Below are 25,203 nucleotides of genomic sequence, written 5' to 3' on the forward strand. Positions count from 1 at the left end.
CTGACTCTATGCTTGCAGTCCATATTATTTTTTGTATGGGCTGTTCATAAACTACGTAGACGGTTTTTGAGAGATTTCACCCCCCCCCCTTCCGTAGAAGACAGTCTCAAACACAAAATTTAAAAAATTGTACGGACCGTAGACATCTGCCAAGCGCTCCCACCCCCCAAAAGCGTCTACGTAGTTTATGAACAGCCCCTTAGTTAAATGCGTTAGGGAGATAGGAATACTTTTGTGGAAAACTAGGAACTAGGAAAACTAGGAAAACTCAGAGTGGACCACTCTACGTGTTTTGCTGTTTTTCCCATTTTGAATCGCCTGATAAACAAGAAATATATTTAAAAACAATGAATTCATATAATTTTGATTGATTTACTTACCAATTTAATCAGAAATCTAAAATAATAGCACGATCGACCAACCGGAATTTTGTTTGTCGCTCTTTTGATGATTCTCATTTGATAAGTGTCCAAAATAAGTTGGGAACATTTTTTTACGATCTTTTTTGGACACTTTTTATTTAATACTTTTTAAGTAAAATCTTTATAAACACGTGAAATACATCTTCCAAAGTCAGATAAACTGATTTGATAAAAAAAATCATTGAATTGTATATTTTAGACCAAATTTAAAACAAGTACACTAACGCCGATTCCTCTTGACAAACGTCGAAACATGAAACTTTTTCGATAACATTTTCTAAAACTGCATAAATTGAGCAATTGTAAGCAATTTGAGGTGAACTAATGATCTTGAGACATAGCAAGTAATTGAAAGAATGTAATTACAACATCAACCCAGATGAATTTGAAGAAACTAGACAGTAAGCGAGGAAAATATATGAAGAGGGTCCAAAATATGTAGGGGTCCAATTCAAGTTGGTTACCCTAGTACTACGTCAAAAATTTCACAATGTAACAATACAATTTACCATAAATTACCTTTTTCTTACAGACGACAATGTTCCGTGACAATGAACATTCAACGTAGGTGACAATAGGTCAAACTACCCTAGTTGGAGAACAAAGGGAACACCATTAATTTCACCGTATTTCCCTGACTAACAATACTAACCACTTTTAAGCTTATCAACTAGTTTTAGCTTTAGGTCAGTACTAACTTTACTAACATGTTTTTACACGCACTCGACCCTATAATTGGAAAACCAAACACAATGATTAACAATTTCACTACCGTTTCGCCCTTCCAGCGAATTTACGAAAAAATCTAGCACGGCGCGCACTGAGACTATTCCCGAGTGCGGTCACGACTGCAATGAATTTTACTCCTGCTAACAAGCCAAGCAAGACCGACAAAACCATGTCCTCCTACGAACGAACCTGAATTTCGCCGTATTTACTTTTATATTTATAAATAATCTGCATTACCTCTCCCCTAGGCGCCTAATACATAGGTGCCACAGTCGGAAGAAGTGTTAGTTTGTTTACTAAAATGAATAGCCCATTTTGTTATGGCAAGTTTTGCTATAAGAAATGCTCCTCGTGTTTATTAGCGAAATTCACATCAAAGCTAGATTAATTGCGTAGGAAATCAGTTTGGCACGGCATTTGTGACCAGCATACACCTTCCGGTGGTATGAAACAGGTCCAAAACAGTCCAAATCCGCAGATAAAAAAATTTTGTTTTGAACTTCTGTATAGCACAATAGTGAACTTTTCGTGAACATTAACGGCAAAGAACTCACCAACACTGGGAGACCGTGAGTTCCTGCCCACCTGTCATAAAACCGTCTCGACCTCTCCCCTCACCACGTTTACAGACAACCGCTTCGGCTGAGAGTCTTTGACAGCAAATTCGATGAGAGTGAGTGGTGCCGTGGGAGACTGGAAAGGTACGGGAAAGTGAGCAGTTGCATTGGAGTAGGATTTTGGTGGCAAATCTCAAGTAAACTGTTATACAGCTGTCTTGCGATCGAGTCGCCCTATTTTTGGAACCATCGGTTACAACTTGCATACATGTCAGTGCTCCAAAATTTAAATGAGTTTTTCGCAGTGTTTAGAAATCAAACAAATCTGCTGAAATTTCACGCAATTTGCGAGGTATAACGACAAATATTGTTAACCGTTAAGTTCCATGGTAATCCGGCATAGTTTTTTGTGTAAATTCCGGATAGTTTTTGTCTAATTTTGGTTTCGCGAATATCGCAGAAAATTTTAAGTTCTTAAGATATCGTTTCAACTAGTTTCGGAATGAAAATATCTTATATCGCATACCTTTAGTTGCCACTCAATATATGAATGCAAAAATTGCACATGCAGGCACAAGCTTTCTGTTGGGACATGATATCTGAGGAAAATAAGAAGCAGATACTTCCTCTGAATTAAAATGAAATAAATCATCTTCCTATGTAAATAAATAACCTTCCTATGAATCAAACCTCAACGCATTTTTTTTTTATAAATTATTTTAAATTGCGTTTATCACAAAATTTGTTCACGTACATGACTCGGTATGTTGACATGCACCGCTCAAATAGTTAACGAAGCTTCATTGCGCAAAGATGAACCGAAGCTCCTATTAAATTACAATTGTGGGCATTTTCAGATATCATTATCATCACACTCCCATGCGGTGTTAATTACCACCATTCTGCGTGATACGATGGAATCATCGCCTACCTGGTGATTTCACAATGGTAATGAGCAGAAAAGTGCCCATAATGGGCACGGTCTCTTGGTTTAATGCTCCGAGCATGCACATGCGGCTATTCGAGCAATCTTATTGCGTGAGCGCTCGATCACCGATCCAAAATGGACGACGATGGTCTCTAATCGGTACCTTAAAGAAGTAGCGCGTTAGTTCGATTCTTGCTGACCATTCCATTTGCGAGGATCCAGCTGTACCCTACCTACCTACCTACATAATTCGAAATCAATTGATGATGAACCCGCAATCCGCTGCAAAACGGTGATCACGAACTCTTCGCCATTAATTAGTCCGTCCATTTACTTGCCCATTGGGTAACTTGTTCTGTCGATCAATCTTGCACCTTTATATTCGTATGAGGTGCCTTTTTGAGCGATTTTATATCGAGTAGCGTTTCCTTGAAATCTCGGCTTATCAAAGACAACAAGATAAAGATGTGAGTTAAATAGGTTTCATTTTATTTTGCACAACGGCACATCAACATTTTATAACTATCAAATTGAAAAAAAAAGATGTATGTTAATTTTCGAACTGGTGGTAAAAGAATTCACAGCATTTGATAGAGGATCTGTCAAAATAGTTGAAATAGTAATTAATTAACGATCAAAACTATGTCTGTTGCTTTAACATAACTGGTTCCGCATCAAATTAGCCACTGTTTTGCATTGGATATCGTTTGAGTAGATAAAAATTAATCCGTCTCAAACCGGACAGATTTTTCAATCTCTCAATCCCATGGATTGGATAACAATGAAGCAAGCGGGAAGAAAATACCATACTCAGTATCAACGATCTCACGCTTGCTTCTCATGGTTTTCGAACGAGCATGCCAACTGCGATCGAACCAATGTTATTAATTAGCGAAAACAGTAGCTGACAGTTTGGGAATGGCCTGCTAATTTCGGTGAATTTTTTTCGATGCTTGCTGATTCTTCGTGTGGTCAATATGCCCTCATTCGCTTGAAAACAACGAGAGAGTGTCAGTTTAAGATTAGTCAGTGACGATATCTTTTTTCATTGTCCTGAATTCAGTTACTGAGAACTTTCGTTGAATGTTCAACGATGGAAGGTTTCAATTATTCCAGCATATAACAGTCTATTTGTACTTTACAATCATGATAATAAAATACACGCATTCATCATGGCTTATCGCTAATATCTTGAACTAAGTACTGGTTCATGCAATCATACTTCTCCTATTATTTACGCGCTTGATGCACGCAAATGCTTATCCACCCTGTAAAGGCGGCAACAGTCAGCAACTTCAATCTCGCATATTTATCATTCGTACCTCTATAGAGATAATTTGCTTGTAAATATTAATTTCCGCGATAGAGTTATGAACGGAATGAGGATAAACCTAATTCAAGAATCGAGGTGCGGTAGGTCGTGTCATTTTTCATAACCACCACCAATCGGCAGTCGTGCAGTGCCTGCTGTTGTTTCGTGCCGTATTCCAATTTAGCACGCAACAAAGCGCTTCTTCTCGTCGACGTAGGCAAAGGCAGGAGGCAGGTATATTTTGGCTTAAAATGAGCCAGCATGGGGTTCCGAACGGGAGCCTAAAGCAAAACACTAGCAAATTATCGGTTTGTTGCACCGCGGTCAGTTGGGAGAATTCCGAATTCCACACGCGGCTTCTTTCTGTTGCTCCGCGTGAAATTTTGGCCAGAAGCCAAGAGACGCAGACACGGGAACAATTAAAAATTGAATCCTACCGGTCCAGAATTTCCTTGAACGGTTCGAGCTTCTGGAATTTGCTCATGTGGTCCGAAAAAGGCTACCGGTTGCTATCAGCCGGGATCGATCGCTTCGGTGAAGGAGATATACTTCGGGTGTCAATTTGGTGGATTCGGGAGAAATTTAAGTTTAGAGTTTAAAATTCATGGTCAAATCAGATCGCAGAAAGTTCTCAGAATTTTCACATATGCAATGGTGGAATTAGTTTTCATGTGAAGGTTTATTGCAAATATTTAATTTCTTTCATAGGAATTTTTCATTTTCCGGTAGGGTGTACTTTGATTTATTGATTTATTTATTCAAGAGGCTTTCAGCCGTGGGCTGTTGGGTGTACATTGAAACCACATTATTGCCATAGAAACCACATTGTTTTTCAAAGCTAGGAATGCATGAGAAAAACGTTTTTTGGATGTGCGATCACTGTGCTGAGCTGTTCACTAACGGGCATTTTCGCAACATCACGAGTCGTGATAATGTGCAGGACTCGATGATACCTGAAGCTGTCGACTCAATGAAGGCGGGTATTGAAAAGTTGAACTCGGTAGCGTTCGCCCTTGTAGCCAAAGTTGATTCGAAGCTGTCATCTACTTCGACATTGTCTTGGCCCCGATCCAATCGGCTTAACTCCGTTCGAAATACTCCAAAGCGTCACCGGACTTGGATTAGTACGAACGACAAGCCTATTCTAAGCAGTACGAAGCCTCCTAGCGATCAAAACTGTTTACCAGAATTCGCACAAAGTGTGGGTGGCATTTCACCTCAGCACTACGAACGATGAAATTGCGACACTCATTCGCGACTGTTTGGCATTGGGGCCCAGTGATGCTGTAATGGTGACTAAGCTGGTACCAAGAGGGGGAGATCCATCCACGTTGAACTTCGTGTCGGTCAAGATTGGTACTAAGGAGGATCTACGTGATTCGGCACTTTGCTGCGATTCTTGACCGGAGAGTATCTGGTTTCACGAATTTGAAGATTCACGAACACTGAAAGTCACCAAATTAAACTATCCTGCCTCTATTGAGTGACGGCCTAACATACTCTCAGCATCCGTGACGCACCGTAGAAATCCTGATGGAAGCTCCCAATAACCCCAATTCAGTCCTGCGTAATGCCACCTTCGTTCATGTTGTGTGTTGAGTTTTCCCGCATTTAGGTACTCCCGAATCCCTCGAGACTAAACGATGCGCCTTCGTTGTCCTCGACTGGTCAATCTGCTCACCGTACATGTTTCCACGATCTTCAAGAATAATGCTGCACCAGGACGCACCGTAGAAAGCATGCCTGCGTTCAGTCAAGTCATCTTGGCCCTGAGTCTAGATGTGAGCTGATGGTTCTCAGCTTACTACATCAGGCAAACACTACTGTAATTTCGAGCTTTCGGAGCCGAATTTCAGTGCCAGTTGGTTTCCCGGAGCCTCCTCTGCTAGCCGGAGACCGGGACGCATTCTTGTCACTCGCCTTGAGGAAGCCCCTTTTCCACTCTCTGCATTCGAACCCTTCCCGCCAGCGACTAGCAGACATCCCGGTCCTGCGCTTGAGTCGAGAAACGGTGTCTTCCGAAATTTTTTGCCCGACAACGGACCTACTTGTACACCGTTCATACGAAACGCTACCTCTACTGTTTCTGGACCACCACCATCACCAGCCCCCGATTTCTCTGCCTCAGTCCAGCTTTAACTTCTAGTTGTGTTTCCGGTTCTGCGGCCTCCGCACTAACCACATCATGTCCATGCATCCGTCCTGTCAACTGTCAGCATGAGATATCCGTCTACTACCAGAACGTCCGTGGTATCAACTGTGATGTTGATGATTTTCGCGTCGTTACCTTGGATCTTTACTACGACATCATTATTCTCACGGAGACATGGTTAGATTCACGCACGATCTCTCGTCAGGTGTTCGACGACGATTACGAAGTTTTCCGTTGCGGTAGGAATGCTACTGATAGGTGGAAAGTTAAAGGTGGAGGTGTTTTAGTGACTGTAAATTCTAGGTTTAAAGCGAGGTTTCTAGAAAATAATGCTTAGTGTGGATCAAACCGGGCGATCGCACCTTGTTTCTCTGTGCGGTGTACTTTCCTCTCGACCGGTTACGCTAGCGTGACCTCATCGAAACCCATTGCCAATCGAGTTTCTCTGTTCTGGATACCGCTAAAGCAACCGATAAAGTTATTGTGTTTGGTGACTTCAATCTGCCGGGGATTTAATGGAAAAACAAGCTCACAACGGCTTCCTCTATCCTGATATGGATCACTCTGTCATCAATCCCAACCCTTCGCTCCTTCTGGATAATTACAGCTCAGTCACTCTTACTCAAATCAATCATGTTATTAACCAGACCAACCGCAGTTTGGATCTTTGCTTTGTAAGCACCCAGGACATAACTCCTTTCTTATGCGAGGTGCCCACTCCTTTGGTGAGACTGGATCGTCACCACCCGCTGCTACTGGTGACGTTAAGTACTAAGCTGATGCATGATTTTAATACTTCACCTGCCACCGTTTCCTACGATTTTCACAACGCTGACCATGGTAGTATCAACCAGTGGAAACTAACGATTCAAAATTGGCTCACTTGACTAGCCTATTGGTCCCAAGCAAATCGATAGCAAATAGTACTACACAATGTTTGTTTTGATTTGCTATAAAAGTTTGACAGATAAAATGAGGGGTTCGTGGATTTTCTTATGTTTCGAGGGGTGCATCGATTAGCTTGGAACCAAAGAGAGTACCAGAGCTGAGCCAAAAAGTTGAGCACGTTTCTTCGGGACCTTTCTTCTTCTTCTTCTTCGGGACCTTCTGGTCTTAGAGTTACCTCTATGGTAGTATCGCCGAGGTTTTTTTCCTCTGTTCGGGACCGGTGTTAGTTTACTGCGACCAGTAATTTGATCTTTTCTACACACTTAGAAACAACCATGTAAATTTAGGTGCCTTGAGACTGACATATACGAGCGTCAATTTTGACAAAAGTTTAGTCATAATAAACGCAAAATTCAGCTCAATCAATAGTGTTTTCCATTGAGTAACGAATTTTTTGGTCTCGGAGCACTTAATTTGTCATGCCATGTTTGTTTACGTATCATGATTTATGTCAAAATGGATTCCGTCACGTGTAAAATTAGCTATTTCTAAGTGTGTACTACACACACAAATTGATGTAAATTTAAGTGCCCTAAGCTTGACATATACGAGCGTCAATTTTGACATAAAATTGAGTCATAATAGACGCAAAATTCAGCTCAATTAAACGTGCTTTCGAACTTTTCAGTTTCGGAGCACTTAATTTTGCATGATTTTTTTTTGTGACTTTATTAGAGAGATTTTTAGTCGTTGGCTAGTTCATCTCAATAAAATAGGAGGCCCCAGAGGAGGGTTCTGCCTGAAAATTTTGTTACGGAGTTGGCTTACAATTCACATGTACTCAAATAGAAGCAATTAAAACAGATTCTAGTAAAAACACTAACAATACAGGCAACGAGAAAAAAAAAAAACAATCTGGCACATCTAAGGTATGCAGGGTTTTGAAAGAGATCGGAGCTCCACAGTAGGAGGGGTAATACCTCGTCCGGCAGAGATGTCCCGTCAGCCAAAAGAAAGTTAAAAGGACCTTAATGTTGTTGTATAGCCCAGCGTCCTTGAGGAAATAAATAACTGTCGCTAAAGTGGAAGCTTCGTCGCCCAGTATGTCCCTAATGCTGTTGGAAAGTGCGCACTGCTCCCGTAGTTGTTGGTATTGCAGACACAGGCATAGGATGTGTTCCACCGATGCAGTGATTCCGCAAACGTAGCACATTCTGTGGAACTTCGTCCCATCAAAACTTTGTGAAATCCTTGTATGGCCTGTCCTAAGACGAGAAACCACCTTCTGGTCCCTTAGTTTCGACATATCCGTCCACTTGCTCGTCGTTCCTTTGATTCTTTGGATGAAGAGGGATTGGGATTGGCACCACTCTGCTTCCCAGACTTCCCACATTTTGCTGACTATCCATCGCTTTACGTCCTGTAGTGGCACTTGGTCGGTGTAACGGGGGCCAGCTGGTCCAGACCCTGCCAGGCTGTCGGCTTCGCTGTTTCCTGGGATACCGCAGTGCCCAGGGATCCAGAAAAACACTGTGTTCGGAGGTGTGGCCTCCACAATACCCTGTATCCAGGGGTGAGTCAGGGTCTCCGATGTAAGGGCTTGTATCATGCTGTACAAATCGGATAGCACCAGTATGGGCCGGTCCGAGGGTGTTGTAACGGCAACAAAGATGGCCGCAGCTTCAGCGGAGAACGAGCATTGTGGCGGTAGGCTGCTACTCATCGGTGCTGAAATTCCGGCTACTCCAATTCTGACCCCGGCTCGGGAAAGCGATCCGTCCGTGTATATGTGGGCATGGGTTGGGTAGTCTGAGCCTAGCAGTTCGGCTACTGTTCTCTTCAGCGCTGCAGAGTTATCTCCAGTCTTGAACCTGCTCTTTATCCGACTCTCGATTTTTGGTGGAGGTATGCGCCAACTTTTCTCTCCGTACCAGTGGACCTTGGCCACTGGGGGAGCTCCGAATTGGCAGTCATGCGGAAGTCTGTTCCCCTGTCATTTCGGGAGGCCATTGCGGTAAAGGCAGCGGCTTTCGTTGCAATTGCTGCGGTTATACGATGGCGGAAGGACAGAATACCCGCTTCGATGCATGCGGCATCGACGGGCGTTGACGGAAGAAGACCGGAGACAATCCGAACGTAGGTGTTGAAAGTTGGTGCTAGTATCTGCACGAGCTTTTCGGGGGCGAAGCACGTCATCTCAAGACCGTACAGTAGGTGACTATCGATGATGGCTCTTGCAACTCGGAAACGAGTGTCGCGATTGTTATACCGGTGGAGGCGAGAGATAGTGCCGATCAAGTTGATCCTACTGCGGCAGTCGTTCTTGAATGCCTTAAAGTGCTGCTCGAAGTTGAGGGACCGGTTAACAAGTACCCCCAGAATACGGACCGTCTTCTTCAGTGGTATGGGCTGGCTTTGAACTTTAATAGGTGGCCCGCTGACACGGTGCCGGGATGGACACACGTGGCACCTGACGCTTTTGGTGGCTGAAAGCTGGAAACCTACCGCGCTGGCCCACCTGGCTACAGCGGAGACTGCTGCCTGGGCCTTGATGCTGTTACGTGCTGCATGACATGTTTGTTTACGTCTCATCATTTATGCCAAAGATCTCGTCACGTGTAAATTAAATGATGATGAAGTATTTTTTTACAGTTGTCATTCTTGCATTTATCGCAAAGATCCGGCTCTAATTGAAAGGTCCCGCTACTTATAACCTTTAGAGTGTTGAAACACCCTCCACAGCCGCGCCCCATTTGTAAGTCCAAATTGGATTTCATAGAAACAAAATTAACAATGACACCGATAATGACCATGCTTCAGAACCCTAGTCTTAACCACTTCAAACTAGGGAACAACGTATAGAAGATTAGGAATCACATAGATGAAGACTAACTAACTCATTTTTATCCTTGTTTGGGGCTGTTCATAAACTACGTACACACTGAGATTATTTTACCGAAATCTGTGAAATTTTACTGAAATCTCAACAGCTGAACGTTTGGTAAACAGTTCGGTGATTTTTCACAGATATTCGATGAAAAGTTACAGGAAATCTGTGAAAAATCACCGAACTGTTTACCGAATGTTCAGCTGTTGAGATTTCGGTAAAATTTCACAGATTTCGGTGAAATAATCTTAGTGTGTACGTAGTTAATGAACAGCCCCTTTCTAGATCATCCTCGGTCCAAGCAATCCAAGGACTTATCACTATCAACAAGGCATCAAAAGTAACAAGGACTAAGATGTGTTCATTTGATTACTGAAAAATCCTGTTCCCCTAGTTTGAAGTAGTCAGGACTAGGAATCGGTGGTAGATCTTACATCCCGTAACGTACCACGAAAAGGTGATCTACACCCAACCGGTGGATGTAAGATTCGCTTACAAGTATGTGGGATTCATCATCAGAGGATGTTAGTGGAGACCGCATGAACCGAGGATGCGATATACCTAGCTGCGGTCCAATGCAAGAAAATTGGAGACCGAAAAATGTAGAGTGTATTAGTGAGGTAAATTTATTGTGTTGAAAAAAAATAGGAGTTTGGTTGCTGACTGGACTCGAACCACAAACGTTGCGATTATCAGACCCGTGCTTTCTCCACTGCTCTCTCCATGCTCCTGAATAAGGATAGCCTAAAAGCAAATATGAAGCGCTCATTTTCTCGCATGCTCGACTTCGTATGCTTTTTCTGCTGGAGAGATTCGAGACAAGACAAATGTGTGCGTCGTTCTACAAGCTTACTGGTATAGTCGAAAGCGTAGATGGAACACGAAATAAAAATGCTCGACTTCGTATGCTTTTTCTGCTGGAGAGATTCGAGACAAGTGTGTGCGTCGTTCTACAATGTTCTACAATGTGCGTCGTTCTACAAGCTTACTGGTATAGTCGAAAGCGTAGATAGAACACGAAATGAAAAAGACAAAAAACCATTAAGCTGGGTTTAGACAGGGCAAGCCAATTGATCAAGTCAGTTGAATTCAACTGACTTGAACGCGAATTGAACGTGTAAACCATGCCATTCAACTGACTTGATCAACTCATTTGAATTGAAAAAAGTTGAACCAGGCTCAACTTTTCAAGCCAATTGAATTAAACTGAGTTGATCATTTGACTTGCCTAATCTAAACCCAGCTTTACGGAACTAACATTCATTGTAATAGAGGCATTCGAGGCAAGTGTGTGCGTCGTTCTACAATGTTCTACAACGTGCGTTGTTCTACAATCTTACTGGTATAGTAGAAATATCCACGCTAACACGAAATAAAAAAAGACAAAAAACCATTACATCGCTTGCATGGTCAATTCCTAACATTCGTTGCGATGTTCATGAACAGAGGATGATAGGAAACGGAACTAACATTTATTGTAATAGATTTTTGGTTTGCGTGTACATACATTACGGGGCATCACCGAGTTACTCTCCAGTTGAGATTGGGATGACTTATTAGACACCGTTGACATTAAGTCCGCCGCTCAAACTATTTCCAATGTCTTGGCATTTGTCATTGACAGACACGTTCCGAAAAAGAATCATCATCATACGACCCATCCACCATAGCATACGAGCGAATTTCGTCGACTGAAATCCAGAAAGAGAACCGTGCTTAGGAAATTCACAAAGCACCGCACACTATCCCTTCAATGTCACTATGTCAGGATCGTGGATTGCAGAGAAAGCTTAAGTCACGTCCCAAGCAGTTTTGGAAGTTTGTCAACGAACAACGTCGTGAAGCTGGTCTGCCACCGCCGGCGCCGGTGGTGCAGTGGTAAGCGTGACTGCTTTCTAACACCCCGATGGGTCTGGGTTCAATCCCAGCCGAGGTCGGTGGGATTTTTCTGAGGCATAAAAATCTCTGGTCACGTCTTCCTTCGGAAGGGAAGTAAAGCCGTTGGTCCCGGCCCATGTGTGTTGAATGGGTGCGATATCCTACGCAGGTGTGGAAGCTGCCTTGCTGCACATTCGATTGCCGTTAATGGATGGCAATCGATGTCCGTCGGTGATTGGCACTAGATTGCGGAACAGAGACCGACGTTAAATAAAGAAAAGAAAAAAAAAGCTGGTCTGCCATCGCCTATGATACATAATGGTAACGTGGCCTTATCTAAGCAAGATATCTGTCAGCTGTTCTCTGAAAAATTTGACGAGACGGACACGAAAGAGAGATTGAGTGACGACCATGCCCGACTGGCTGATTTCAAATAACATACTAATGTGGTCATTTTTATACGATAGATGAGAAGATGAAAGTATAGAGTTGATAGTTCCGTTAGAGTACGGCAGTGTGAACATTGTATATAGAGAGTAGAAAGCGAGCAAGGACAACTTTGAGGAAGGTACAAATCGGGTTGATCATTTCTCTTCACCAAATTCCCCAGTTGGAGAGGGATGAGAAGACTTCACTTGTCTAAAACAACTTTGTCTGCATAAGTGACGTTTTCTGCTACAATTTATTGAAAATGTTAAAGACGCCATTTTGAAAAAATATATTACAAGATCCAAAATGGCTGTTTTTTTTTTGCAAAAAATGTGAATGATTGCCCATAACACACAATTAAACAAAGTTTCATTCAAAGCGGAGAAGGTCGAGTCAACATTTTTATTTTTTAATCCTATTTGGCCTGGAACTGGTCACTGCCTTACTGAGGTGTCAAAAGTCATTGCAAGTGAGGAGACTCTCCGTGCAAATCCAATAAAGAGTCACCTCACTCGCGGTGATTATTGGCACCTCACTAATGACAGCGGGTCACCTCACCTCACTCGTGGTGCAGAATAGGCGTCATCGAGATCATAAAAGCAGTAGGTTTCTTTTCTTCTTCCTCAATAATCAAATGTCCTGATCACCTTGGATTTGTCAAATAATGCAAATATTTTTTAACCGTGCACCGAAGAATATGGTCTCATCACCAAAAATCAAATAAAAAGACATAACTCTAACAAGACTTGTTGCGTCACTATTGAACTATCTTTAAACGGTCAGTGCAATTTTGCATCAATTACGATTCACCAAAACGGAAACAATTGTTAACTTTGTCCAAGCTTAACGGACTATTTAGCCAACCAAAGTAACACAATGGGTTGAAAGTTCTCACCAATGATTCATTGTAAATTTCCAATGCTTGGTTCAGAAACAATCAACTGAAAACACTACCAACTTATTGACCTCTTTAGCCTATTCCATATAGAACAGCATATTGAAAAGCAAATATAAACCTATTAATTATTCATAAATAAATCGTTTTTTATTTTATATGGGTAGAATAAACATTATCACGCCACGTTACCGTCATCGACGAAAATGTCAAAAAGCAACACTTAGCGTTCATTCGTCTCCCTGAGCCACTTCCGAGTGTGGTGGTGACCGCTTGTTAAACAGCTTATTAAAAATTGAACTCGATTATTAATTCGAAACCTATTTGCATTTGCACGTCGTCCCCTTTTGCTCGCTAAAATGGTCCGAGATGGCACGCAGCTCCAATGAAAACGGCATAAAACTAAATTTGATTATGTATGCAGTGTATTTAAAATTGTTGAAATGAACAACATTTTAATACTTTCCGGAAAAAATAGGAACAGGTGATGGTTTTTTTTTATGGCTGATCAGATATTTTCTCTGTTTTGAATCCGAAATTTATACTTCCGAATTTGATATGAAAAATCCCAAATTTTAGATAATTATTTTTTTATATTTAGGAGAAATGGATGTAATGTCGGCCTAAATGCCCCTAATATGGGCCCATACCAAGGGGTTGGTCACTCTACACAGTGTGCCAAAATCAAACTTGGGCACACCCGTGCGTCGTCATTGACGCTGTTTGGCACCCATGCTTACAATTTTTATGATCTTTAAAGTTACTGGCAACACTGAACTTTTTCTGCGCTTACGCAGTGTGCAAAATTTGTTATTGATGTTGCCACAATATAATCAAATTATTTTCAAAACAACCGTGAATCTCCACCAAGTCTCGCCATGGATTCTCAAAATCGTTACACCCGTGACGGCAGTCGCATCCACATTTCCTTCCATCAGACGAAGAACAGCTGACAGCGGTATCTTGACCTAACCGAGGTTTCCGACCATGGCTACACGAAATAGCGATGCAGCTCACACGGCTGCTGCTGGTCCGTCTTGTTTTATGAGTTTTAGAGGAGACGGACCAGCAGAAGGAACAGCAGCAGCAGCAGCATTGGAATCAGCCGCAGCCGTGGGAGCTGCATCGCTAATTCGTGTAGTCGTGGCGGACGCTGGAAATATCGGGCCGGTCACGACAAGCAGTGCTTGAGCTTTAATCGGAAAGTCTACAACCAAACAATAACTATAACATCCGACCATTCGAACTGCTCGAATACATCCATGGCGGTGACTGCTACACCAACCGTTCCATCGTCCAACATATAATGTTGGAGGACCATCTTGGCAAAACCTCAAATAGTTCAACAAATTATTTGTACTCTCCTGCCTTTTTGCACTTCCAACTAACACATTAAGAATCATAACATTAACTACACAGAAACCGGAAAATCCTTTCTTTTCTCAGAAAAAGAAAGCTAACGTGTTTTCGATGTTCTCGTTGCTCCACGCACCGGTCATCTTCTTGGAGGAGGAGAAGCACAGCTTCTTAATGAACGGAAATTTTGTGCATTTGTGATCGATCGCGCTGTGGTTGCACTTCATGATGGCGTTCACCGCCAGGGCTACGCTCGGGTACTCGACCAATCCGGAGGAGGAAATTTCCGATTTCAGCGGGAACATTCGCACTTGCGACGGGTGGCAGTCCTTGGTGGTGAATGCAGTCAGCAGCAGATCCTCGGACGACATACGGCATACTGATTTTTGCTGGCCTGGGAAGTGATTGTCCGGCAGGGTGTACGTTCGTCTGCGATTGCGTCTCCCATCTAGACCATGGCAGATTGAACAGCTTATCGGTGTTGGCTGTGTTGTTTTCGAGTCCGTAGACCATCATCACTGCGCCCTGTTGCTGTGCCGGTTGAATGAAGTTGGCTGGTCCGTTTCGGGTCAGCGGTGCATCCTTCATCAGTTCGACGTGTGTTCCGGCCGGTGTTGGTTTCCAGTTTTCCGACGGATGATACTCGGGCGGTGACATATTCGGTGCAAATCCGTTTCCTCCGCCGGCTTTCAGAAGGGCTGGTTGACTAATGATTGACGTTCGTTGTGCGGGGTCGGCCTTCCGCCGAAGATGCATGTTTTTGAAAACATTGAAAATAAAAAAAAAACAAGAGCTGTTAAAATACCGGGGTGCCAAACAAGGCATTATTCACAAGCAAACAAAAGTCAGTTCAATGACTTCTTGGCACTGCCGACATAGCTGCGGCACACTGAGGTACACTGAGAAAAATGTTGGCGCAAAATAAGTGTGTAGAGTGACCACCCCTTGGCCCATACATAAATTCAACAATCGATAGTTTTCAATAGTGACCAAAATTATCCATTAGTACCGTGTTAATAGGGGATCAGACGGACCCTCCTACAATGCCTTCGATTCCTTCTCTAGCCACGGGAACCATTGAAGGTGGGCTCTCAAGGCCTCTTTTGATTGCTTCCGGCAAGCTCGAGCTTGAGGCACTTTTGCGCTCAGGGTCGGCTTTTATCAAGGGAATCTGCCTAACAAGAGTCCAGTCACCAGATAAAAAAACTACACAACGCAAACTAAAGTTAAACACATTTTTATTCTGACTTACAGCAATGGTATGTGTGTTTGTGGGTATGATGGGCCGGCCGGCTGCTGCTGCAGAAGAGCGTGGTGGGACGTCGTAGGTTCGCGATCGGTTGTTGGTCATGCGGACCGAAAAGCACCTGATCGGCTGCGTTCGTTGATCTGCTGGCTGGATACGACGGCGTCGGTACCCCTGGCCTAACCTCTGCGGACGGAGGCCACGTGGGCTGTGGGTCTATTCGTGAACCTGCGATCACAATGGACCTTTGGCTGGTCGAGGTTTGGGTTTGGCTACGCACCTCGCACGGGACTTTTATTCCAGGTCAGCTGCCTTAGCTAACCGGTAACGGAACGACTTCAACCGGAATACAATGGGTCCTGGTTCGACTTTCTCCAATTTAACAATATAAATTGAGATTATAGTCACTTTTCCACTTCACTGTGCACAACTGGTCTAGTTTCGAGATGTTTCTCACTTGAGGTGTTACTTGGAAAAAGAACATGCCATCACTAATAGGACCACCAGTAGCCTCTCCCTTTCAGATATATCATTTTTCATCGTAGTCCTTTGCCTCCTCTGTGGTAATGCATTTAGCTCTGCATCAGCTTTTCCCAAGGGTATAGGTTTTCGTGTAGTGTAGTGTAACAAATTGTGTTCTTAGGTTATCAATTTGAATTTGTTTCTTGAGTGTGCATGCAATTAATTTAATCCTAGCTAGGCTTTTATTTATGAATTATTTAATATAACTGCATATAATATTCAATATGTAAATAAATAAACAATAAACACTTAGCAACAATAAAAGTTTTACAATTGAACTACTTTTTGACTGACAAACAAGGGATATTATGTCCCAACGGTAACAACCGTCCCAATGACGCGGTCATCTAGATTAAGGTGATACTCTAAGGAAGTCTTAGCGTGAAACTTAAAATCTTAGGATTTAAACCAACTGGTTGCACATTGAAGTTCAAACGGGTGAGGTAATTTTCACCGGAAGTCATTCGCCGAAGTTAATTTCGCCGGAAGATATTGCGCTGCCAATTTCACCGCATGACGTTTTGCCACTGATCATTTTGCCTGAGTGACAAATCTTAATAGTTTATAATACTTCATAATCGTCAATTCATAAAAGGTTATGTGACCGGGAATTCAACAGGAATTTGATATTTCCTGAAAACAGCTGGAATTTTCAGGGAATCTGATCATTTCACAGAGATATTTCCAATTCTCTTACTAGGGATATTTCGAAGAACATAATGCATTATTTTCATTCAGTAATATAACATAATAGATCATGAGAAAAAAAATTCTTCGGGCACAAATCAAATTTTAAAAATTCAGAAGCTTGAAATGTTTTTTTGACGTAGGATTACGTCTTTCGGCAACATATTGGGGGTGCAATTTCAAAAAAACCAAAATCGACCGCGGGACGAGAATAGGTCAGGTTTTGACCACATATACCTCTGTCAATAGCGGATGAATTTTAATTCTAAACAAGCCAAAGAATTGGGAATTTATCTTCCAATCTGCTCAATTGAACACTTTATTAATTTTCATTAAGTCACTATTGAAAAATACACAATGTCCAACTGTTGCAATGGTGATCAAAATTATCACCGATTACCTAACAGCGCATTTCCTAACACAGATTTAAAAATCGAATTCGATCCTGTCTCACTGAACGGTGCTCATTCAATCACCGTGTGTGGTGGTGTCCGGTCGTCAACGTCAGCAGCAGCAGCATCAGCAGCTGCAGTGCTTAGCGTGTGGCGTTAACATATTTTTCCAGTACCCCACGAAAGACAGCCTGCAAACAGTGAGCTGCAGAGCCCACCCATAGAAGGAGGAAGAAGCCGCTGGATCGAAATCAGTTTCCTCGTGAGTAGCTGTGGGTCATCTATGCCAAGCGTGTCAACCTTGCTCCAAACAATTAACAGCTCGCCAGCCTCACCCTAATAGCTCAGCATTACTCAACCATCACGACTAAACGGTCCGGACCACCACAAATTTGTTAAAGAGTATTATTTGGACATTTGTCAAGGACATCAGTTCCCGCAACCAGCTAGCTATCAAGTTATCAACCTGTCTATAGAAGGTGTGGAATTGTAGGCAGGCCTGATTGTATTGGTGAGATTAATCATATCGTCCGGCCATTTTCCAAAGATGGCGCTGTTCCACTGATAGGAAGTGATAAAAATCCACGTATAGAATTTGAAAGAAGTGGGAATAATTCGCTTTAGGTGCATATTAAGGTATAAAAGTGAACGACAAGTTAAATTAATTAGCCAAGTTAAGTTAATTTGTAAATTAATTAGTATTTGAAAATACTGTTTACCGGAAATACATTTTTCTTCTTACAGTTTTACCTGCTTTACTACCAATCCCCAGAAAGCCAAAAAATTCAAATTTGTGAGAAAATTAGTTCTCACGAGCTCAATCTCTCAATTGCCATGTTTTTTATGACACCCAATTTGTGATTTCCTTTCATAGATTACAAAATAGAGTAGGGTAGGCTAGAGAACTACTTGGGTCTAATCGCCGATTTTGGGCCTATCGAGCAGAAAACTTCAAATAAATCCATGATTTCAGAGTTAACAAGTCAATTAGACGTTTGGTACGATAATTTAGTTAATAAGCTACCGAATAAAGTCAATGAGAACGCGTGATATGAAGGTTTGCACCCATAAATCCCAAAAAAACAAAAGAAGTTCTCCGACCGAATCAATTTTTTTCTTTATCCGATAGGCCGAAGTGAATTCATTGGCGTTTCAATGCGTAAGGCCGAGTTTGGCGTCAAGAAGCAGTGTTAGACTTTTAACAATATCTAAATAATTTGTTTCTCTACACACTTAGATTTTTCGCCGAGATGGGCACCACCGAGCAGCTCGGCATTTTATTTTGCTGGATCTCAGTGAAAAACTTGCCGAGATTCAGCTAACAAACGGGAATTTCGCCGAGATCTCAGCTAACAAACATATTTTTTGCTGAATTTCCAGCAAAATAAAATGCCGAGCTGCTCGGTGGTGCCCATCTCGGCAAAAAAATCTAAGTGTGTATATCAAATCTTACGGTACGTACAGAAAGGTAAAATTTGGAAGCCATAAGTAACAATAACATTCCGTTTGTGTGTGTGTGTGTGTACAATCTAACCCCCACTGTCCGGCAGTGTTATTATGGAAGAAAACTGCGTTTTATTACCATTAAATTAAAGCAGGTTTAGTCCGGGAGTTAGAAGGTGTTAGCTCTATTGCAGTGACTCATTTCAGAATGCCTGGTAATTCACGACCACTCCGAGGTCACTTTTACTTACAATAAGCCCCGCATGTTCACTCTACCTTTATCAAATGGATAATGGTATCATAAACACATTTCCAGATTCAAAAATATTATTTCCAAATCTGGCACGTATATAGTTTTGAAATTTGTTCAACTGTATTAAATCGATTTGAATGGACATTTCTTACCAATTTTGTTTCGAATACCTCTTGATTCATCTGCTGGCAGCACTTACTGGCCCTTACCGGCGACCAACCCTTACTCAAATGCTTCAACTTCCCGGATGGCGGCCCGCTTGATTCACTCCATCTTGATGACCTTCTGTTTGCCTATCAGCCTCTTCCACTTTTCGCCCTTCAGATACAAATCCGGAATAAGATCTTTTTTTTTTTACACCATCAATTTTAGAGTTTTTTTAATCGTTCAAATTGATAAAAACCATAAAAACACAGAGCAAGTAACAATAACATTCCGTTTGGTGCTAAACTGCACTAGATTAAGAAAGAATAATTGCGGGTTGTGCTTAATAAGCCGGAAATGGGGTAGTTAACCCTATCTGACACTACAAAACATGTCTGGTACCGCATTTAGATTAACATTCTAAGTCCCTCCTTTTTTACATATTCTGCTCAAACGATACTTTCTGCCCCGCCCCATTCATACAATTCGGAAGGAAATCCTGTGAGGGGTGAGCTTCGGACTTCGGTTGTTAATCTAAATGCATATATAGAGGTACCAGACATGTTTTGTACTGCACTGTTCTCTGTGAACAATTATTGGAAAACAAATTATGTGTAGTTTCCGATCGATGCCACCGCCAACAACAGCAGTGACATCTGATGGAACATGAAAGCAGAAGCTTGACAAAATGATTAATCCGATTTTCCCTCGGCTTTCATTCCGCTTCGCATGATTCGGTTTTTACTCAATCACCCTTGTAGTGACGTCAAAATGTTTGTTTCGATCGGCGCTTACATAGGAAATTTAATATGGGTTATAGAATTTTTTGTAGGGGAATTGGCTCTAATGTGGATCTAAGATTGGGCCCATCGCAAAAAATCTTCTATTTATCAATTTTATCCACATAAACGCGTCATTGGGACGGTACTAATGGATATTTTTGGTTGCTTTTGAAAATTTAGTCGATTGCTGAATTTATGTATCAGCCAACATTAGAGGCATAATGTTGAGGTAATTAATTGATTATTGAATTAGCACTCTATATACCATGAAAAAGCAGCCTGTTTGTGAGTTTTTGTCTATTTCAAGTAAGGAGTTATCAAAAAGTTTTTAAAAGTACCCAAGATTTTACTGAAGTTAATAGAATTGCCTTCAAATTTTCAATAATTTTCCTAAAGTTTTGGAAACTTCATGAACGCTCACGGAACTTTACCTTAAATCACGAATTTTCACTAACTTTCCCTGACGCTTATGCAGTTTTCGGATCATTCATACAATTCTCGGAATATCCCATGATTCCACGGAACTTTTTGTAAGTCTCTGAAAAAATTCCTTAATTTAATGAGATTTCTCTGAAGCTCTGAACTCGAGACTTCGCTGAATATCATGAAACACTAACACAAAGACCAAGGGATCCCGAAGAAACATGCTCAATCTTTTGACTCAGGAAGTACCAGACCGTCGGTCCCAAACTGATTGAAGCACCCCTCGAAACGTAGGAAAATCCACGAACCGCTCATTAAACTCTGTCAAATTGACCACTTTGTCAAGCAGTTTTGGCGTGACTTTCTACCAGCGATTCCATAAAACTGGACCAACCAATTTCTATTTTTTTTATGAAACGTACAAACAATGGCTACATTCCTCGTGGTTCTAGAAGAAAACATCTCAAAATAATGTTTTATTTCAAAGTTCGAGTGGTAGTAAATGTCATTTTAACTGCTCGAATGAAGTGGTTAATTTATAAGGCAAATCAAAATAAACACAGATTCTAGTATGATAATGAGGTAAGCTTATAGATGTACATTCGACCAATAGGCTAGTCCCATTGCTCAACAAATCTGACACTAGCAAATCAATCTTCTAAAAATCTTCTTTCATTTGTTGCATCTACTTGCATCGCGCATCATCTTTTTGCAGGAAATCTTCAGAATCGTTATCAATCTTCTCTCTATCTACTCAGCGTGCGCGCAGCTAGCCACAGCAAAACACAATATTTCCTGCATCGTAGATAGAGTCGTCGCCCTCGGTAATGAGCCAATTTAAAATCGTTAGTTTCATATTGATTGTTTATGGAACAAAAAAATAATAATAATAATAATCAAAAATGACTTAATTTGAGCACAAGTTTGAATGATTGCCATACCGAACAAATTTACTAAGTTTCATGAAAATCTGATCATGATTTTGATAATCAAATTCGATTTGAAACGAAAATATCGTACTGCATTTACGCCGCATGTATTTTGTGCAAACAGAAGGGAATCTTTCATTGCCCGGTTTGGTGTAGCAATGACAAAATCTACAAATAACAAACTGACAAAACAGTTGGCAATTATCAAATTCAACGCTCAAAACCGGGGAAACTGCCACCGAATTCTGACCAAGTCAACTTAAAATGCAACTGGCATTCTCTTATTGTTTGAAATAAAAATAAACATCTTGTTAAAATTCCGCACTTTTTGCCTCACACACATACACACTCATACACTGAGCTGCAACCATTCGGAAGTCACCTTCCTAAACCGCGCAATAAGTGAGGAGAGTGGCAAAATTGGAGAACCACAATTTCGTCAGCTTCCAGTCCAGAACGCGTGAACTGAAAATGACGAATCCGCTTTCATCTTTTGTGTTTTGCTTTTTGTTCACTTCGAGCGCAAAAATCGTACATCGAAATAAAATTATAAAAATGCCTTCGGTCGCCATCTTGAATCCGTCCGCGGTGTAGCTGAATCGTGCGCGTGAACTTATGTGGAAAGATTGTCCAATTAAACAAATGACAAATTACGACAAAAATGCGTTCTCTTCTCGTTCCGCGCAATGAACGGAGCGGACAAAACAAGCAACAATTGAAATCGGGGTATAAATTAAAGTTTTTACTCTTGTTTTCGATTTGTTCTTTCCTGTATTTTTGTAGACTGCTGACCGGACCAGAATGCTGGAACAATTTGTGGCTCAGGGGGAATAATAGTAGAAGAAGAAATCTTGTCTGCCTGTCCATCACTCGAGCGACAAATCAGGCCCTGCTGTTTGTTCGACAGTGATTGTAAGGAGGAAATTCATTAATATTTCAGCTGGAATTTTCAGCATTAAAGTTCCACACGAAATTGCAATAAATTAGGCAGGAATTGTAATTTTTGATTGTTGTTTCGCGTGCGTTGTTTTGGTCGCTGAATCGAGACATAACGGACCAATTCAACCGGATGCGGCCCCTCGGTTGGTAGGTTACTCACCTGAGTAAAACTGGTTCAATAGGTTTATGGTGTCGTTGCGTCGTTGTGACCGAGACAGACTTATTCTAATAAAAGTTTTTTTTTTCTTTCTTAAACATTGTAGAATTACAAAACAGTCACAGAAGCGGAAGAAAACGACAAGTTTAACAGTTGTCACAAATGACATCAAAATGCCTAACTAACCGAAGTCGATTTGGTTTTAAGTAGTTTTCAATCAGACAAGTAGGCTTACTCAGATCGGGCTTTTCTGCTGCCGCTGTCATTGCGGTTGGAGATTTTTGCTTGTAACTTTCGCGGATCAGTTTTTTTTTCGGTGTACAATGTTCAAAAGAATTTTAGAGGTAATAAATACATAAAACTTCTCTGAAAATATCATGCATATGTAAACGTTAAAGGGTGAAACAAGCAAAAAGAAGTCAACTCAAATTGAGTGCATTTCTGTTTAGCGGGCACAAAAAAAATGATTTTCTTATGTGTGCGTCTACGAAAATTCTTGTCATTTGTGGTTTTGGGATTTTGCATTCAGTTTTTAAGATGGCTGTGTGTGTGTGTGTGTGTGTGTGTGTGTGTGTGTGTGTGTGTGTGTGTGTGTGTGTGTGTGTGTGTGTGTGTTTTTTTATAGTAAGGAAAGCTTCAAAAGCCCGGCCTGTCACTGTGTTGCGTGTTTGTTCTCCTTCTGGCACAGTGTGAGACTTTTAATCACTAAAACCTTACTCGCCTCTAGCCACTATCCCCCCGGAACTCCCTTAGAGTATTTCGTCGGGGGGGGGGGGGGCTGTGCTCAAGCACTTCTCTTTAGCTCAGCTTGCCGGCGTTGCTAACTCGCTGATCATCTCTCCATTTTCGCTGCAGCTCCGACAAAATTTGCGTCACTGCCCTGCTGACGACGCTCCACGTCCTCTCATCCCGGCACATTTCACTGACGACATTTCTCGCGCTAAGAGCCGACATCTCCACTCGCACTGCCTCAAATCTTGGGCAGTAAAAAACCACGTGCTCCGGCGTTTCGTCTACGTTGCCACACTCCGGACAGAGGGGTGACGTTGTGTGTCCAAAGCGATGCAGGTACTTCCTGAAGCAACCATGACCAGACAGGAACTGCGTCAAGTGGAAGTTGACTTCTCCATGCTTCCTGTTCACCCAGGTCGAAAGAATCGATATTAGCCTGTGTGTCCATCTACCGTTCTCCGCTGCGTCCCACTCCTGTTGCCACTTAACCATCGACTCCGTTCTCACCATTTTTCGAACTCCTCTGGTATCTCTGCGCATATAGCATTCGGTGTCCTCCGCCAAGGTGATGGCGTATCATACCGGCGATAACGCATACTGCTTCCGTCGAAATTGTTCTGTACGCACTCACGACTCGCATGGCCATGAGGCGGAACGTACTGTTCAATTTTCTTTGGTTCTTCTTCGTTTTCAGCGCTGCATCCCAGGCTGGACCTCCATACCTCAGTATCGACGACAATACACTAGCCAGAAGACGCCTCTTGCTGCTGCTTGGTCCAGAATTGTTAGGCATGATTCTGCCCAACTAACAATTTTAGCGGCAGACTAGCTTATACAGCCGAAAATTACCTTATGCAGCTATTTTTTGTCTGTATTAGCTGATCTGCAGCTAAAATTGTTTGTTGGGTGGCTATCGCATTGTTGGCCTTCGCCGCCTTCTCACATGCGTAGTCGACGTGGTTATTGAAGTTTAGCCGGTCATCGATCATCGCTCAAAGATACTTCAGCACGCGCTTTGATGCTATGGCGTTCTCCCCAACGGTAATTTCTGCTCGCTGAACAGCTTTGCAGTTACTGACAAATAGCACTTCCGTTTTGTGGTGGGCTATCTGCAGCTTCGCTCCTTGCATCCAGTTGTAAACCGTGTCGATCGCCTCGGTTGCCAGCATTTCTACCTCTTCTAACGTCTCGCCTACTACCGCCAACACGACGTCGTCCGCAAATCCTACGATCTCAACTCATTTGGGCAACTTCAGCGTTAGCACGCCGTTGTACATACATCACGTTCCAGAGCGTTGGGCCAAGGATGGAGCCTTGTGTCACACCCGTCGTGATCCGGATTGATTTTTCTCCCATGTCCGTCTCGTAGACTAGAACCCGGTTCTGGAAGTAACTCCTTATAATGCTACACAGGTAATCAGGAACCCTCATTCCATGCAGTGCTTCGGCGATGGCCTCGATGGCTGTTGAATGCGTTCTTCACGTCGATCGTTATCACGGCGCAATATCGATCTCCTCTCCGCTTCTGTTTAGACGCTTTCTCGGCACTCTCGACGACTGTCCGAATTGCATCCACCGTTGATCTCCCTTTCCGGAATCCGAACTGCCTCACCGACAATCCATGCTCACTCTCCGTGAATTTCGTTAGCCTGTTGAGGATGATCTTCTCCAATAGCTTTCCGACTGTATCCAGCAAGCATATAGGCCTATACGATGCCGGATCCCCCGGTGGTTTTCTGGGTTTCGGCAGCAGCACTAGCTTCTGTATCTTCCATCGGTCCGGGAAGTGACCTTCATCCAGACACTTCTGCAGCACTATCCTGAACATGTCCGGGAACGCCTGGATCGCCGCCTTCAACGCCACGTTGGGGATTCCATCCGGACCGGGAGCTTTCTTCGTCTTCAGTCCTTTCGCCACTGCTACGAGTTCCTCGTTGGAGACTTGTCTACCTTCGGTGTTGTCTGCCTCTGCCTCGCCGTACGGTGTAGGTGGCCAGGTCATTTGGTCGTGCTTCGGGAAAAGTCCCTCCATGATGATTTTCAGCTTGTCTGGGCACATTTCAACGGGCATCGTTGGACCTTTAATCTTCGCCATCGCGACTCGGTATGCGTCACCCCAGG

General features: G+C 42.4%; 1 pseudogene; it reads right to left on the reverse strand.

Moving 5' to 3' along the window:
* Window positions 1-15,090, reverse strand: part of LOC135713580 (uncharacterized) — a 51,207-nt pseudogene extending 36,117 nt beyond the window's left edge.
* Between the last annotated feature and the right edge of the window lie 10,113 nt (window positions 15,091-25,203).

Source organism: Ochlerotatus camptorhynchus, unplaced genomic scaffold (assembly GCF_037179485.1).
Source record: "Ochlerotatus camptorhynchus isolate MF236.1 unplaced genomic scaffold, CSIRO-AGI_Acam_v1.1 ptg000569l, whole genome shotgun sequence".
NCBI lineage: Eukaryota > Metazoa > Arthropoda > Insecta > Diptera > Culicidae > Ochlerotatus > Ochlerotatus camptorhynchus.